Consider the following 18,971-nt stretch of genomic DNA (forward strand, 5'->3'; position numbering starts at 1 on the left):
CAGTTGAAAAACCTTTAAGGGCACAAAGAACTCCTTTTGTCTCCAGGCCCCTAGGGCTCCCCTTTGCCTTTCGAAGAGGCGTTTTGTTTTGTTTTTAGATTATTACTGCCTAGAACTCCATCAACAGTTTAAACTCAAATAACAGTTTTTCCCTAATGCAAGAATTACCAACATCTGTGCACCAAAACTGTAAGTCTGGACTTAGTTTCCTTCCTTCCTTTTTTTTCCCACCCAATTGCGAAGTATTATGAAACCAAATCATAAGGAGATAAACCTTTAAACATTTATACTATCCACATTTTATCATCAGATTTCCAGTGTCAGTCTGCAAGAGAAGACAGAGAGGCAAAATTTCTGACATTAGCCAACAAATTTACATTTAAATCTCTAATACACATCTCCAAACTTTAAAGGTAAGACATCCCTAATTCCCTAATACCTCTGTGCTAAACAGGATTCAATGTTTGCAATGTAAACAGCTGTATGCATACCAGAGTTTTAAAATGCCGATTTCAGGATCTTTAGAAAAATACTTTTTACCGGTTTCTCTAACACAATGGAATAATCCTTTGAGACATTGTAAAACATTCAAACCTAATACTTTTTCTTGAAGTTTTAAGCTTAGATTTCCCAATTGCCTTTGTGTTTCAAGTATAACTTAATCCATTGTTTTATACAGCATGCGGACAATTGAACCTTGAACATGTGCACTCACTCATTCACACACACTCACACTCAAAGATCTTAAAGCGGGCAAAATTAATATCGGCCGTTCGTTTTCCGGAAGTTTGTGTCAAGAGAGCTTTGGCAATTTTACTCTTGCAGGTGAGAACCAGGTTCAAAACAAAACTTTTTGCAAGGCAACTTAGCTGGAATATATTTTTCCAGGGCTTGTTACAACTGCAGACACGCGGGAGCGCCCATACTAGGCCCAGAAAGGTTCAAATAAATAACAAGGATGTGTGCTTGAGTACACACAGAAAATCCAGAAGGGTCCATATTTAAAACTGGTACTAATTTTAAGACAAAACTGGACGAGGAAAAATAGGTAACACGAACAAGACAGAGAAACAGAAACGTTTAAGTAACTTCCAAACTTCTGATGGCATGCCTGGCCTTAAACTACCAGAGTGACGGAAAGATTTCCATTCCCTGGTAGCTGACAGACGGAGGCCATCCTAACTACACCTACAAAAGGCTCTGAAACAAAATCAGACATTGACATATAACAAGAAAATTGGACTCCAACAGATACACTTAACACAAGAACATGAATCTAGATGAATGTATTCACTAAACAACTATTTTTTGATTCAGACACGTCTTGCTGGTGGGACTCTCAGGCATGCCCTGTTAGCAACAAGAAACTCAGAAGGGGGGGTCAAGGCGTCCCTTGACCACCCAGGCCTCTGTTTTAGGCCCACGGTGCACCTTTAAAAAAAATAAAACAAAACAAAACACAGACATGCAGGGGGTCGGCCGATTTCTACTTACCTCCGGAGGCCTCTGCTTTTCACCTGGGCATCTTTCACAAAACAAGGTTGTTAAGCAGAGGGATGGTAAAAACAAACTAACAAGAATAATCTGTTCTCTCGATAGCATACAATTTGTAAAAGAACAATTGTCACGTGTTACATTAAATTGTGTAGAATTAATGAATATGTGAAAAGGTCCCGACATAATAGCATAATAGCAAGAGGAGAAACAGCTCATAAAGTTCTTTTGATAGGAGGACCTGGGTAGAACTGGCTCCTGACCAGCCTAGTAGCTGTGAGGAAATTCCAGGAATATTGGTGATTGACACACCGGGGGATCCTATGAATGTGTTGAACAAATGGATCAGGAGCAGTCCCATCAACATGCACAAATAACTCAGGTCCTTCCCACGTCGCAGGATGCACCACTGGAGGGTTGGGGCTGTAGGCCCAGTGAGTCGCTGCTTGGATGGCCACTGTCAGTCTCCACAATCCGAACAAAGTGTTCAGGCAGCCAGCGTGCATCATTTTCTCCTTGTGAAAAACACATATATGCCCTCGACCCCATGTTAGAACGGGATCAGGTCCTTGCCAAGCACCAGTTAGAGGATCCTTCCACTTTACCTAGGCAAAAGCACGCTGCTCTCTTTTGTCCCAGAATCGCAGAGCAGCGGATAAATTATTTAAGTCCAAATTTTAAAAATTTAAAACCAACAAAGCATGATTAATTATATTTATCTTTTAAAGTACTGAATGGCCAAATATGTAAATGGGGTGTGTTCCTCAACCTTTTCAGCTGCTATGATGAGGCCAAAGAGGCTCAGATTTTGCTGTAGTTGTCGAAAGGCTAGTCGTACGACAGTAGGGTCAGAACAAGCCAACAAAACATCATCCATATAATGAACAATATAAACAGAAGAAAATTTTTCGCGGGTGGAATAATGGCTCTAGCTCCAAAACTTTGACATAAAGCTGGGCTATTTGCCATGCCCTGTGGAAGCACAAGCCAAGGATACCATATAATGGGTTCTTTAAAATTAACAGAGGGGACGCTGAAGGCAAAACGCTTACAGTCTTGAGGCACCAGGGGTATAGTATAGAAGCAAACTTTCAAATCTATAATAATTTTATAAGTATCCTTTGGCATTGCCATGGGTGAAGGCAAGCCGGGCTGTATTGTCCCCCTCAGTTCCAAAGTTGCATTTACTTTTTTAGATCTTGTAACAGCCTCTATTTACCTGATTTTTTTTCTTTCTAACAAAAATTGGAGAATTCCATGGAGAGTTAGAAGGGGTTACACGCCCCAAATCCAGCTGTTTCTGTGCCAGCTGCTGAGCTGCAATGATTTTTTACCCTAATCCTTGTCTCGGTGGGTGAGACTGGGGTTGGAGTGTCCCTGGCCCGCCCTGAGCTGCTCAGCACAGTGCCCCAGAGGGGAAGAGGCCTTGATCAAGCACTGCTTAGTAACTGCAGCACTAGGACTAAACATATACACTGCCATTTTTCCATAAATTAATTGGCAAATGATCCAGGACAAATGGCTGAAAATGACCAGAGTGCCCTTCCTCGTCTCTCCAAGCAAGGATCGCACTGCTCTGCTGTGGGTCAGCTGCACTCCCAATCCCTCGTAGGGAAGTCATAGAGGTTGTTAGGGGCCATTGGGCTGGCCAATGCTCTTTAGATATCACAGACACATCTGCTCTTGTGTGTAATATTCCTTTAAAGGGCTTTTCTTGTATAAATAGAGTCATCTCAGGCCTCTCTTGTTTTATTTATGCTTTGTACCCAATACATATCAGAGGATCCAAATCCTCTCTGTCCACCTGGGGCAGAGGAATTAGCAGTCCCCACGGGAAGTAAAGACACAAGCACTAGCTGTGCTATTCTCTGTCCCGGTGCGATCGCTATTACATGCCTCTTAGCAGCCTGAGCCAGGTTTAGTTGCGATGTACTTTGCCTCGTTGTAGTGCCTGTTAGGAGGCACTTGTTGCTAGGACCTTTAGACACACATAAGGGTTGAGAAGGGGATTGGGGCTGCAAGGCTGCAGCCGAAGGCACTGGGAATAGGGGGTAAGGATTAGATTCGGCCAAGATAGTGGCCGGGGGTCATATCGATTTCCTACTTCTGGGGGGGGGGAATCTCTGCTCTATCCCTGTCTTAGATAGTAGACGGAGGATTTCTCTTAACTTCTCCTCCACCGTAGCCAGCCGGTCCTCATCCTATCTTTCCTTCCCGTTATCCAAACCTGAATTCTTATACTCAATATCTACTGGCTGTTCCCTTCTCCAAATCTCATTTAAACTCTCCCGGGCTGGGGCATAAGCCTCAGCCTCAGGTTTCTCGGAAGGGTTCTTTAATTCAAGATTAAGTTCGGCATTCTCATGTCGAAGACCTAAACATTCATTTACTAAATTCCCTAAAGAAATAGCCTCTGCTGGGGTCTTTTCAGGGCCATATACACTGTAAGTACCTTGAATTCCTTTCCCTATCCTCAGCAAGGTTTCTAAATTTAGGGTTCCCTCCTCTGGACACCGCGGGCACGCCTCCTCGACAAACTGTAGGAAGCTCTCAAGCTGCCCTTGTTCCACCCGCGTTCCGCTTCAAGTAAGTTCCTTAGGACCGGCACATCTAGCCTGTGGACATCTTCACTCATAATTTTTTACTCCCGACTAGACATTCTCCCACTCTCTCACTGTCTTAATAGTCCTATGACGCATCACTCACCACAGCGGGGTCCTCCACCTTTGTCCCAGATATTCAGGGTCCCTGTTCGGGCGCCACTTGCCGGGGCCTACCGGCAGCAAATTGGGGTTCCTGAAATAGGGGACAGGGACTGAAAAAATAGAAGAGAGACAAACACATGGGGTCTGGGAGGTCTGCAGGCCAGGTAAAGACTGCAGCCCCGTTTATTTGCGGCTCCAGGCTTATATTCCTTCTTCAGATCAGGGAACTGCCAGGTGTTACATCCAGATGGATAATCAGGGAACTGTTGGGGGTTACTTTCATATGGTAAGTCTCTGTTGTACTGGATCAAAGACTAGGATGAAATAAAAGCAGAGTCACTGAAGTTGCATGAGGAAGAATAAAATAGCCCGCTTAGTCAAAAAGTTTTTAGCAGACAGAGCAGTGCTGTAGGATGTTCAACACCAAAATCCAGTATCATTACACTGTAGGAAATCCTCCAAGAAGTAAAAGCAGATACATTGAATTTGCTTGTGGAAGAATAAAAACCACGTTTCCACAGAACCAGTCTTAACAGATACAGCAAAGTCGGTAGAAGCACAGTGTCCATTGTACTGGATCAAAGACTAGGATGAAACAAAGCAGATACACTGAAGTTGCATGAGGAAGTATAAAATACACCGATTATACAAAACAGTTCTTAGGAGATAAAACAATGCCGTGGGAACTTCAACGCAAAAATCCAGTATCCAGTACGCTGGATGAAATCCTCCAAGAATTAAAAGCAGATCCATTGAAGTTGCTTGTGGAAGAATACCATACCCGCTTAGACGAAAATGTTCTTATCAGAGGGAACAATGCTCTAGGATATTCAACCCCCAAACCAGTATCCAGTACACTGGATGAAATACTCCAAGGAGGAACAGCAGATACATTGAAGTTGCTTGTGGAAGAATAAAAACCACGTTTACACAGAACGAATCTTAGCAGATAGAGCAATGTTGGTGGAAGTATAGTGTGGACACTGTACTGGATCAAAGACTAGGAGGAAATGAAAGCAGATATACTGAAGTTGCATGTGGAAGTATAAAATACACTGCTTATACAAAAACGTTCTTGGGAGATAAAACAATGCCCTGAGAAGTTCAACGTCAAAATAAACTCTCCATTATACTGGATTTCCGGGGCCTACCGGCAGCAAATTGGGGTTCCTGAAATAGGGGACAGGGACTGGAAAAAATAGAAGAGAGACAAACACATGGGGTCTGGGAAGTCTGCAGCCCAGGTAGAGACTGCAGCCCCGTTTATTTACAACTCAAGGCTTATAGTCCTTCTTCAAACCAGGGAACTGCCAGGTGTTACATCCAGATGGTTAATCAGGGAACTGTTGGGAGTTACATTCATATGGTAAATCTCAGATCTATGAGGCCAAAAAACAGTAAGACAACAAAGCAATTATCTGATGCAAATCAAAGTACAGTTTGATTCCACTCTGGCTCCCAACATATCCCCCGTTTTTATTTTAAAAGAAACACAAGTGCCATTTCTACTCTTTCCAATATGTCTAATTTATCCTGTCTCACTTTCCAAAAATGACTGGTCCCTTCATCTAAAGGGGATTGATGGGCGGAGAGTCAGCTTCTCTGACTTCTTCAAGCTGACTCAGGCGTTGTCTCTGTACTTGACCAGGGACCTTAAAAAGCCTAACCTGTTTAACCAAGGGGTTGCAAGGATTAGATATCAGGAACAATACTTTCCTCCAAACTAGAGTTCATATTTAACATTTAACAATTGCACAAGCCATCTTTGGCTACAATAGTGTAGCCTACTTAGCACCCATTTGCAAAGGTTTTTTTTTTTTATTATTTTCTGGGGAACCTTAACAATTGTCTGCAACCTTAACAATGCTTCAGTTGTCAGATCTAAACAGATTAATAAAGACACAAGCCTCAGATCCACAAACTTTCCTGAATTTGTGGCTGGCGTCAAATAAAAAATTCGCTCAGTTAGAACTTTCAAGTACCCACTATCACAGAAGATTGACAAGTTCCTGCCCAGTTATGAAAGGCATGGGCATTAGTAAGGCACGCTAAAAACTACTCTATGACCTCCTGGCTCTGATTAATATTGAATGGCCAAGCACAAGTGACTCTAGGATCTGACACCATCTCTGCCATCCAAGCAGTGGCTTACTTGCTTTCCTCCCAATAGTGTGTCTTCACACCGGGATAAACATCCCATTGCATTTCACTTTGTTGGTTGCTGGACTTGAACTCAGGATCTGGCTACTGTCTCTCAGCTCTCCAGCTCAAGGCTAGCACTCTGCCACTTTTAAGTCCCAACCTCAGGGCCTGAGTGCCGCTCCTCAGCTCTGCAGCTCAAGGCTTGCACTCTGCCACTGTGAGTCCCGAGCTTGGTGCGTGAGTGCTGTCCCCCAGCTTTTCACTCTGCTGCTTCGAGCTCCAAAGCAACTCTGCCTCAATAGCACTCTGCTGCCCGATTAAACACCACAATCTCACAGGGACTTTGCTTTGCCCGGGCTGGCTCTAAACTGTGGCTTTCAGATCAATGAGTCCTATAAAAGGCCCCTTTACTCCAATTAGAAGCAACAAGGTGGTCAACTCAGAAATAGTCTCTAAGCAGGATTTTGCCTGGAACCTGGTAAGAGGCAAAGTTACATCTGAATAAGGATTGCCGTCCTTCTCCATGGCCCAGCTGGAAACTGCTATAAAGTATCTTATAAGAGCAATTAAGCAATTAAGCAATTAATAGCAATTAAGCAATCATTTTGCTAGTCCTAATTTTCCTTTTTTCTCTTTCTTTAAACAAACATTTAAGACAAACTTTACTTTCAAATATTGTTTAGAAACCCATTTCCAGTGTTCTTAGAAACTTCAACTGATACTGGCTTCAACAATTAACACCTTAGCCTTTTTGCAGTTGAAAAACCTTTAAGGGCACAAAGAACTCCTTTTGTCTCCAGGCCCCTAGGGCTCCCCTTTGCCTTTCGAAGAGGCGTTTTGTTTTGTTTTTAGATTATTACTGCCTAGAACTCCATCAACAGTTTAAACTCAAATAACAGTTTTTCCCTAATGCAAGAATTACCAACATCTGTGCACCAAAACTGTAAGTCTGGACTTAGTTTCCTTCCTTCCTTTTTTTTCCCACCCAATTGCGAAGTAGTATGAAACCAAGTCATAAGGAGATAAACCTTTAAACATTTATACTATCCACATTTTATCATCAGATTTCCAGTGTCAGTCTGCAAGAAAAGACAGAGAGGCAAAGTTTCTGACATTAGCCAACAAATTTACATTTAAATCTCTAATACACGTCTCCAAACTTTAAAGGTAAGACATCCCTAATTCCCTAATACCTCTGTGCTTAACAGGATTCAATGTTTGCAATGTAAACAGCTGTATGCATACCAGAGTTTTAAAATGCCGATTTCAGGATCTTTAGAAAAATACTTTTTACCGGTTTCTCTTTAACACAATGGAATAATCCTTTGAGACATTGTAAAACATTCAAACCTAATACTTTTTCTTGAAGTTTTAAGCTTAGATTTCCCAATTGCCTTTGTGTTTCAAGTATAACTTAATCCATTGTTTTATACAGCATGCTGACAATTGAACCTTGAACATGTGCACTCACTCATTCACAGACACTCACACTCAAAGATCTTAAAGCGGGCAAAATTAATATCGGCCGTTCGTTTTCCGGAAGTTTGTGTCAAGAGAGCTTTGGCAATTTTACTCTTGCAGGTGAGAACCAGGTTCAAAACAAAACTTTTTGCAAGGCAACTTAGCTGGAATATATTTTTCCAGGGCTTGTTACAACTGCAGACACGCGGGAGCGCCCATACTAGGCCCAGAAAGGTTCAAATAAATAACAAGGATGTGTGCTTGAGTACACACAGAAAATCCAGAAGGGTCCATATTTAGAACTGGTACTAATTTTAAGACAAAACTGGACAAGGAAAAATAGGTAACACGAACAAGACAGAGAAACAGAGACGTTTAAGTAACTTCCAAACTTCTGATGGCATGCCTGGCCTTAAACTACCAGAGTGACGGAAAGATTTCCATTCCCTGGTAGCTGACAGACGGAGGCCATCCTAACTACACCTACAAAAGGCTCTGAAACAAAATCAGACATTGACATATAACAAGAAAATTGGACTCCAACAGATACACTTAACACAAGAACATGAATCTAGATGAATGTATTCACTAAACAACTATTTTTTGATTCAGACACGTCTTGCTGGTGGGACTCTCAGGCATGCACTGTTAGCAACAAGAGACTCAGAAGGGGGGGTCAAGGCGTCCCTTGACCACGCAGGCCTCTGTTTTAGGCCCACGGTGCACCTTTAAAAAAAAATAAAACAAAACAAAACACAGACATGCAGGGGTCGGCCGATTTCTACTTACCTCCGGAGGCCTCTGCTTTTCACCTGGGCATCTTTCACAAAACAAGGTTGTTAAGAAGAGGGATGGTAAAAACAAACTAACAAGAATAATCTGTTCTCTCGACAGCATACAATTTGTAAAAGAACAATTGTCACGTGTTACATTAAATTGTGTAGACTTAATGAATATGTGAATAGGTCCCGACATAATAGCATAATAGCAAGAGGAGAAACAGCTCATAAAGTTCTTTTGATAGGAGGACCTGGGTAGAACTGGCTCCTGACCAGCCTAGTAGCTGTGAGGAAATTCCAGGAATATTGGTGTTTGACACACCGGGGGATCCTATGAATGTGTTGAACAAATGGATCAGGAGCAGTCCCATCAACATGCACAAATAACTCAGGTCCTTCCCACGTCGCAGGATGCACCACTGGAGGGTTGGGGCTGTAGGCCCAGTGAGTCGCTGCTTGGATGGCCACTGTCAGTCTCCACAATCCGAACAAAGTGTTCAGGCAGCCAGCGTGCACATTTTCTCCTTGTGAAAAACACATATATGCCCTCGACCCCATGTTAGAACGGGATCGGGTCCTTGCCAAGCACCAGTTAGAGGATCCTTCCACTTTACTAAGGCAAAAGCACGCTGCTCTCTTTTGTCCCAGAATCGAAGAGCAGCGGATAAATTATTTAAGTCCAAATTTTAAAAATTTAAAACCAACAAAGCATGATTAAGTATATTTACCTTTTAAAGTACTGAATGGCCAAATATGTAAATGGGGTGTGTTCCTCAACCTTTTCAGCTGCTATGATGAGGCCAAAGAGGCTCAGATTTTGCTGTAGTTGTCGAAAGGCTTGTCGTACGACAATAGGGTCAGAACAAGCCAACAAAACATCATCCATATAATGAACAATATAAACAAAAGAAAATTTTTCGCGGGTGGAATAATGGATCTAGCTCCAAAACTTTGACATAAAGCTGGGCTATTTGCCATGCCCTGTGGAAGCACAAGCCAAGGATACCATATAATGGGTTCTTTAAAATTAACAGAGGGGACGCTGAAGGCAAAACGCTTACAGTCTTGAGGCACCAGGGGTATAGTATAGAAGCAAACTTTCAAATCTATAATAATTTTATAAGTATCCTTTGGCATTGCCATGGGTGAAGGCAAGCCGGGCTGTATTGTCCCCCTCAGTTCCAAAGTTGCATTTACTTTTTTAGATCTTGTAACAGCCTCTATTTACCTGATTTTTTTTCTTTCTAACAAAAATTGGAGAATTCCATGGAGAGTTAGAAGGGGTTACACGCCCCAAATCCAGCTGTTTCTGTGCCAGCTGCTGAGCTGCAATGATTTTTTACCCTAATCCTTGTCTCGGTGGGTGAGACTGGGGTTGGAGTGTCCCTGGCCCGCCCTGAGCTGCTCAGCACAGTGCCCCAGAGGGGAAGAGGCCTTGATCAAGCAGCTGCTTAGTAACTGCAGCACTAGGACTAAACATATACACTGCCATTTTTCCATAAATTAATTGGCAAATGATCCAGGACAAATGGCTGAAAATGACCAGAGTGCCCTTCCTCGTCTCTCCAAGCAAGGATCGCACTGCTCTGCTGTGGGTCAGCTGCACTCCCAATCCCTCGTAGGGAAGTCATAGAGGTTGTTAGGGGACATTGGGCTGGCCAATGCTCTTTAGATATCACAGACACATCTGCTCCTGTGAGTAATATTCCTTTAAAGGGCTTTTCTTGTATAAATAGAGTCATCTCAGGCCTCTCTTGTTTTATTTATGCTTTGTACCCAATACATATCAGAGGATCCAAATCCTCTCTGTCCACCTGGGGCAGAGGAATTAGCAGTCCCCACGGGAAGTAAAGACACAAGCACTAGCTGTGCTATTCTCTGTCCCGGTGCGATCGCTATTACATGCCTCTTAGCAGCCTGAGCCAGGTTTAGTTGCGATGTACTTTGCCTCGTTGTAGTGCCTGTTAGGAGGCACTTGTTGCTAGGACCTTTAGACACACATAAGGGTTGAGAAGGGGATTGGGGCTGCAAGGCTGCAGCCGAAGGCACTGGGAATAGGGGGTAAGGATTAGATTCTGCCAAGATAGTGGCCGGGGGGTCATATCGATTTCCTACTTCTGGGGGGGGGGAATCTCTGCTCTATCCCTGTCTTAGATAGTAGACGGAGGATTTCTCTTAACTGCTCCTCCACCGTAGCCAGCCGGTCCTCATCATATCTTTCCTTCCTGTTATCCAAACCTGAATTCCTTCTGGGGAGGAGGGATCTCTGCTCTATCCCCGTCTTAGATAGTAGATGGAGGACTTCTCTTAACTTCTCCTCCACCGAAGCCAGCCGGTCCTCATCCTATCTTTCCTTCCCGTTATCCAAACCTGAATTCTTATACTCAATATCTACTGGCTGTTCCCTTCTCCAAATCTCATTTAAACTCTCCCGGGCTGGGGCATAAGCCTCAGCCTCAGGTTTCTCGGAAGGGTTCTTTAATTCAAGATTAAGTTTGGCATTCTCATGTCGAAGACCTAAACATTCATTTACTAAATTCCATAAAGAAATAGCCTCTGCTGGGGTCTTTTCAGGGCCATATACACTATAATAACCTTGAATTCCTTTCCCTATCCTCAGCCAGGTTTCTAAATTTAGGGGTCCCTCCTCTGGAAACCGCGGGCAAGCCTCCTAGACAAACTGTAGGAAGGAAGCTCTCAAGCTGCCCTTGTTCCACCCGCGTTCCGCTTCAAGTAAGTTCCTTAGGACCGGCACATCTAGCCTGTGGACATCTTCACTCATAATTTTTTACTCCCGACTAGACATTCTCCCACTCTCTCACTGTCTTAATAGTCCTATGACGCATCACTCACCACAGCGGGGTCCTCCACCTTTGTCCCAGATTTTCAGGGTCCCTGTTCGGGCGCCACTTGCCGGGGCCTACCGGCAGCAAATTGGGGTTCCTGAAATAGGGGACAGGGACTGAAAAAATAGAAGAGAGACAAACACATGGAGTCTGGGAGGTCTGCAGGCCAGGTAAAGACTGCAGCCCCGTTTATTTACGGCTCCAGGCTTATATTCCTTCTTCAGAGCAGGGAACTGCCAGGTGTTACATCCAGATGGATAATCAGGGAACTGTTGGGGGTTACTTTCATATGGTAAGTCTCTGTTGTACTGGATCAAAGACTAGGATGAAATAAAAGCAGAGTCACTGAAGTTGCATGAGGAAGAATAAAATAGCCCGCTTAGTCAAAAAGGTGGTGGCAGACAGAGCAGTGCTGTAGGATGTTCAACACCAAAATCCAGTATCATTACACTGTAGGAAATCCTCCAAGAAGTAAAAGCAGATACATTGAATTTGCTTGTGGAAGAATAAAAACCACGTTTCCACAGAACCAGTCTTAACAGATACAGCAAATTCGGTAGAAGCACAGTGTCCATTGTACTGGATCAAAGACTAGGATGAAACAAAGCAGATACACTGAAGTTGCATGAGGAAGAATAAAATACACCTATTATACAAAACAGTTCTTAGGAGATAAAACAATGCCGTGGGAACTTCAACGCAAAAATCCAGTATCCAGTACGCTGGATGAAATCCTCCAAGAATTAAAAGCAGATCCATTGAAGTTGCTTGTGGAAGAATACCATACCTGCTTAGACGAAAATGTTCTTATCAGAGGGAACAATGCTCTAGGATATTCAACACCAAAACCAGTATCCAGTACACTGGATGAAATACTCCAAGGAGGAACAGCAGATACATTGAAGTTGCTTGTGGAAGAATAAAAACCACGTTTACACAGAACGAATCTTAGCAGATAGAGCAATGTTGGTGGAAGTACAGTGTGGACACTGTACTGGATCAAAGACTAGGAGGAAATGAAAGCAGATATACTGAAGTTGCATGTGGAAGTATAAAATACACTGCTTATACAAAAACGTTCTTGGGAGATAAAACAATGCCCTGAGAAGTTCAACGTCAAAATAAACTCTCCATTATACTGGATTTCCGGGGCCTACCGGCAGCAAATTGGGGTTCCTGAAATAGGGGACAGGGACTGGAAAAAATAGAAGAGAGACAAACACATGGGGTCCGGGAAGTCTGCAGCCCAGGTAGAGACTGCAGCCCCGTTTATTTACAACTCAAGGCTTATAGTCCTTCTTCAAACCAGGGAACTGCCAGGTGTTACATCCAGATGGTTAATCAGGGAACTGTTGGGAGTTACATTCATATGGTAAATCTCAGATCTATGAGGCCAAAAAACAGTAAGACAACAAAGCAATTATCTGATGCAAATCAAAGTACAGTTTGATTCCACTCTGGCTCCCAACATATCCCCCGTTTTTAATTTAAAAGAAACACAAGTGCCATTTCTACTCTTTCCAATATGTCTAATTTATCATGTCTCACTTTCCAAAAATGACTGGTCCCTTCATCTAAAGGGGATTGATGGGCGGAGATTCAGCTTCTCTGACTTCTTCAAGCTGACTCGGGCGTTGTCTCTGTACTTGACCAGGGACCTTAAAAAGCCTAACCTGTTTAACCAAGGGGTTGCAAGGATTAGATATCAGGAACAATACTTTGCTCCAAACTAGAGTTCATATTTAACATTTAACAATTGCACAAGCCATCTTTGGCTACAATAGTGTAGCCTACTTAGCACCCATTTGCAAAGGTTTTTTTTTTTTATTATTTTCTGGGGAACCTTAACAATTGTCTGCAACCTTAACAATGCTTCAGTTGTCAGATCTAAACAGATTAATAAAGACACAAGCCTCAGATCCACAAACTTTCCTGAATTTGTGGCTGGAGTCAAATAAAAAATTCGCTCAGTTAGAACTTTCAAGTACCCACTATCACAGAAGATTGACAAGTTCCTGCCCAGTTATGAAAGGCATGGGCATTAGTAAGGCACGCTTACAAACTACTCTATGACCTCCTGGCTCTGATTAATATTGAATGGCCAAGCACAAGTGACTCTAGGGTCTGACACCATCTCTGCCATCCAAGCAGTGGCTTACTTGCTTTCCTCCCAATAGTGTGTCTTCACACCGGGATAAACATCCATTGCATTTCACTTTGTTGGTTGCTGGACTTGAACTCAGGATCTGGCTACTGTCTCTCAGCTCTCCAGCTCAAAGCTAGCACTCTGCCACTTTTAAGTCCCAAACTCAGGGCCTGAGTGCCGCTCCTCAGCTCTGCAGCTCAAGGCTTGCACTCTGCCACTGAGTCCCGAGCTTGGTGCGTGAGTGCTGTCCCCCAGCTTTTCACTCTGCTGCTTCGAGCTCCAAAGCAACTCTGCCTCAATAGCACTCTGCTGCCCGATTAAACACCACAATCTCACAGGGACTTTGCTTTGCCCGGGCTGGCTCTAAACTGTGGCTTTCAGATCAATGAGTCCTATAAAAGGCCCCTTTACTCCAATTAGAAGCAACAAGGTGGTCAACTCAGAAATAGTCTCTAAGCAGGATTTTGCCTGGAACCTGGTAAGAGGCAAAGTTACATCTGAATAAGGATTGCCGTCCTTCTCCATGGCCCAGCTGGAAACTGCTATAAAGTATCTTATAAGAGCAATTAAGCAATTAAGCAATTAAGAGCAATTAAGCAATCATTTTGCTAGTCCTAATTTTCCTTTCTTCTCTTTCTTTAAACAAACATTTAAGACAAACTTTACTTTCAAATATTGTTTAGAAACCCATTTCCAGTGTTCTTAGAAACTTCAACTGATTCTGGCTTCAACAATTAACACCTTACTTAGCCTTTTTGCAGTTGAAAAACCTTTAAGGGCACAAAGAACTCCTTTTGTCTCCAGGCCCCTAGGGCTCCCCTTTGCCTTTAGAAGAGGCGTTTTGTTTTGTTTTTAGATTATTACTGCCTAGAACTCCATCAACAGTTTAAACTCAAATAACAGTTTTTCCCTAATGCAAGAATTACCAACATCTGTGCACCAAAACTGTAAGTCTGGACTTAGTTTCCTTCCTTCCTTTTTTTTTTCCACCCAATTGCGAAGTAGTATGAAACCAAATCATAAGGAGATAAACCTTTAAACATTTATACTATCCACATTTTATCATCAGATTTCCAGTGTCAGTCTGCAAGAAAAGACAGAGAGGCAAAGTTTCTGACATTAGCCAACAAATTTACATTTAAATCTCTAATACACGTCTCCAAACTTTAAAGGTAAGACATCCCTAATTCCCTAATACCTCTGTGCTAAACAGGATTCAATGTTTGCAATGTAAACAGCTGTATGCATACCAGAGTTTTAAAATGCCGATTTCAGGATCTTTAGAAAAATACTTTTTACCGGTTTCTCTAACACAATGGAATAATCCTTTGAGACATTGTAAAACCTTCAAACCTAATACTTTTTCTTGAAGTTTTAAGCTTAGATTTCCCAATTGCCTTTGGGTTTCAAGTATAACTTAATCCATTGTTTCATACAGCATGCTGACAATTGAACCTTGAACATGTTCACTCACTCATTCACACACACTCACACTCAAAGATCTTAAAGCGGGCAAAATTAATATCGGCCGTTCGTTTTCCGGAAGTTTGTGTCAAGAGAGCTTTGGCAATTTTACTCTTGCAGGTGAGAACCAGGTTCAAAACAAAACTTTTTGCAAGGCAACTTAGCTGGAATATATTTTTCCAGGGCTTGTTACAACTGCAGACACGCGGGAGCGCCCATACTAGGCCCAGAAAGGTTCAAATAAATAACAAGGATGTGTGCTTGAGTACACACAGAAAATCCAGAAGGGTCCATATTTAGAACTGGTACTAATTTTAAGACAAAACTGGACAAGGAAAAATAGGTAACACGAACAAGACAGAGAAACAGAGACGTTTAAGTAACTTCCAAACTTCTGATGGCATGCCTGGCCTTAAACTACCAGAGTGACGGAAAGATTTCCATTCCCTGGTAGCTGACAGACGGAGGCCATCCTAACTACACCTACAAAAGGCTCTGAAACAAAATCAGACATTGACATATAACAAGAAAATTGGACTCCAACAGATACACTTAACACAAGAACATGAATCTAGATGAATGTATTCACTAAACAACTATTTTTTGATTCAGACACGTCTTGCTGGTGGGACTCTCAGGCATGCCCTGTTAGCAACAAGAAACTCAGAAGGGGGGGTCAAGGCGTCCCTTGACCAGGCAGGCCTCTGTTTTAGGCCCACGGTGCACCTTTAAAAAAAATAAAACAAAACAAAACACAGACATGCAGGGGGTCAGCCGATTTCTACTTACCTCCGGAGGCCTCTGCTTTTCACCTGGGCATCTTTCACAAAACAAGGTTGTTAAGAAGAGGGATGGTAAAAACAAACTAACAAGAACAATCTCTTCTCTCGATAGCATACAATTTGTAAAAGAACAATTGTCACGTGTTACATTAAATTGTGTAGAATTAATGAATATGTGAAAAGGTCCCGACATAATAGCATAATAGCAAGAGGAGAAACAGCTCATAAAGTTCTTTTGATAGGAGGACCTGGGTAGAACTGGCTCCTGACCAGCCTAGTAGCTGTGAGGAAATTCCAGGAATATTGGTGATTGACACACCGGGGGATCCTATGAATGTGTTGAACAAATGGATCAGGAGCAGTCCCATCAACATGCACAAATAACTCAGGTCCTTCCCACGTCGCAGGATGCACCACTGGAGGGTTGGGGCTGTAGGCCCAGTGAGTCGCTGCTTGGATGGCCACTGTCAGTCTCCACAATCCGAACAAAGCGTTCAGGCAGCCAGCGTGCATCATTTTCTCCTTGTGAAAAACACATATATGCCCTCGACCCCATGTTAGAACGGGATCGGGTCCTTGCCAAGCACCAGTTAGAGGATCCTTCCACTTTACTAAGGCAAAAGCACGCTGCTCTCTTTTGTCCCAGAATCGCAGAGCAGCGGATAAATTATTTAAGTCCAAATTTTAAAAATTTAAAACCAACAAAGCATGGTTAAGTATATTTACCTTTTAAAGTACTGAATGGCCAAATATGTAAATGGGGTGTGTTCCTCAACCTTTTCAGCTGCTATGATGAGGCCAAAGAGGCTCAGAGTTTGCTGTAGTTGTCGAAAGGCTTGTCGTACGACAGTAGGTTCAGAACAAGCCAACAAAACATCATCCATATAATGAACAATATAAACAAAAGAAAATTTTTCGCGGGTGGAATAATGGATCTAGCTCCAAAACTTTGACATAAAGCTGGGCTATTTGCCATGCCCTGTGGAAGCACAAGCCAAGGATACCATATAATGGGTTCTTTAAAATTAACAGAGGGGACGCTGAAGGCAAAACGCTTACAGTCTTGAGGCACCAGGGGTATAGTATAGAAGCAAACTTTCAAATCTATAATAATTTTATAAGTATCCTTTGGCATTGCCATGGGTGAAGGCAAGCCGGGCTGTATTGTCCCCCTCAGTTCCAAAGTTGCATTTACTTTTTTAGATCTTGTAACAGCCTCTATTTACCTGATTTTTTTTCTTTCTAACAAAAACTGGAGAATTCCATGGAGAGTTAGAAGGGGTTACACGCCCCAAATCCAGCTGTTTCTGTGCCAGCTGCTGAGCTGCAATGATTTTTTACCCTAATCCTTGTCTCCGTGGGTGAGACTGGGGTTGGAGTGTCCCTGGCCCGCCCTGAGCTGCTCAGCACAGTGCCCCAGAGGGGAAGAGGCCTTGATCAAGCAGCTGCTTAGTAACTGCAGCACTAGGACTAAACATATACACTGCCATTTTTCCATAAATTAATTGGCAAATGATCCAGGACAAATGGCTGAAAATGACCAGAGTGCCCTTCCTCGTCTCTCCAAGCAAGGATCGCACTGCTCTGCTGTGGGTCAGCTGCACTCCCAATCCCTCGTAGGGAAGTCATAGAGGTTGTTAGGGGCCATTGGGCTGGCCAATGCTCTTTAGATATCACAGACACATCTGCTCCTGTGTGTAATATTCCTTTAAAGGGCTTTTCTTGTATAAATAGAGTCATCTCAGGCCTCTCTTGTTTTATTTATGCTTTGTACCCAATACATATCAGAGGATCCAAATCCTCTCTGTCCACCTGGGGCAGAGGAATTAGCAGTCCCCACGGGAAGTAAAGAAACAAGCACTAGCTGTGCTATTCTCTGTCCAGGTGCGATCGCTATTACATGCCTCTTAGCAGCCTGAGCCAGGTTTAGTTGCGATGTACTTTGCCTCGTTGTAGTGCCTGTTAGGAGGCACTTGTTGCTAGGACCTTTAGACACACATAAGGGTTGAGAAGGGGATTGGGGCTGCAAGGCTGCAGCCGAAGGCACTGGGAATAGGGGGTAAGGATTAGATTCGGCCAAGATTGTGGCCGGGGGTCATATCGATTTCCTACTTCTGGGGGGGGGGGAATCTCTGCTCTATCCCTGTCTTAGATAGTAGACGGAGGATTTCTCTTAACTTCTCCTCCACCGTAGCCAGCCGGTCCTCATCATATCTTTCCTTCCTGTTATCCAAACCTGAATTCCTTCTGGGGAGGAGGGATCTCTGCACTATCCCCGTCTTAGATAGTAGATGGAGGACTTCTCTTAACTTCTCCTCCACCGAAGCCAGCCAGTCCTCATCCTATCTTTCCTTCCCGTTATCCAAACCTGAATTCTTATACTCAATATCTACTGGCTGTTCCCTTCTCCAAATCTCATTTAAACTCTCCCGGGCTGGGGCATAAGCCTCAGCCTCAGGTTTCTCGGAAGGGTTCTTTAATTCAAGATTAAGTTCGGCATTCTCATGTCGAAGACCTAAACATTCATTTACTAAATTCCATAAAGAAATAGCCTCTGCTGGGTTCTTTTCAGGGCCATATACACTGTAATAACCTTGAATTCCTTTCCCTATCCTCAGCCAGGTTTCTAAATTTAGGGTTCCCTCCTCTGGAAACCGCGGGCACGCCTCCTCGACAAACTGTAGGAAGCTCTCAAGCTGCCCTTGTTCCACCCGCGTTCCGCTTCAAGTAAGTTCCTTAGGACCGGCACATCTAGCCTGTGGACATCTTCACTCATAATTTTTTACTCCCGACTAGACATTCTCCCACTCTCTCACTGTCTTAATAGTCCTATGACGCATCACTCACCACAGCGGGGTCCTCCACCTTTGTCCCAGATTTTCAGGGTCCCTGTTCGGGCGCCACTTGCCGGGGCCTACCGGCAGCAAATTGGGGTTCCTGAAATAGGGGACAGGGACAGAAAAAATAGAAGAGAGACAATCACATGGGGTCTGGGAGGTCTGCAGGCCAGGTAAAGACTGCAGCCCCGTTTATTTACGGCTCCAGGCTTATATTCCTTCTTCAGATCAGGGAACTGCCAGGTGTTACATCCAGATGGATAATCAGGGAACTGTTGGGGGTTACTTCCATACGGTAAGTCTCTGTTGTACTGG

Source organism: Megascapheus bottae, chromosome 7, assembly GCF_031878675.1.
Source record: "Megascapheus bottae isolate mThoBot1 chromosome 7, mThoBot2.hap1, whole genome shotgun sequence".
Taxonomy (NCBI): domain Eukaryota; kingdom Metazoa; phylum Chordata; class Mammalia; order Rodentia; family Geomyidae; genus Megascapheus; species Megascapheus bottae.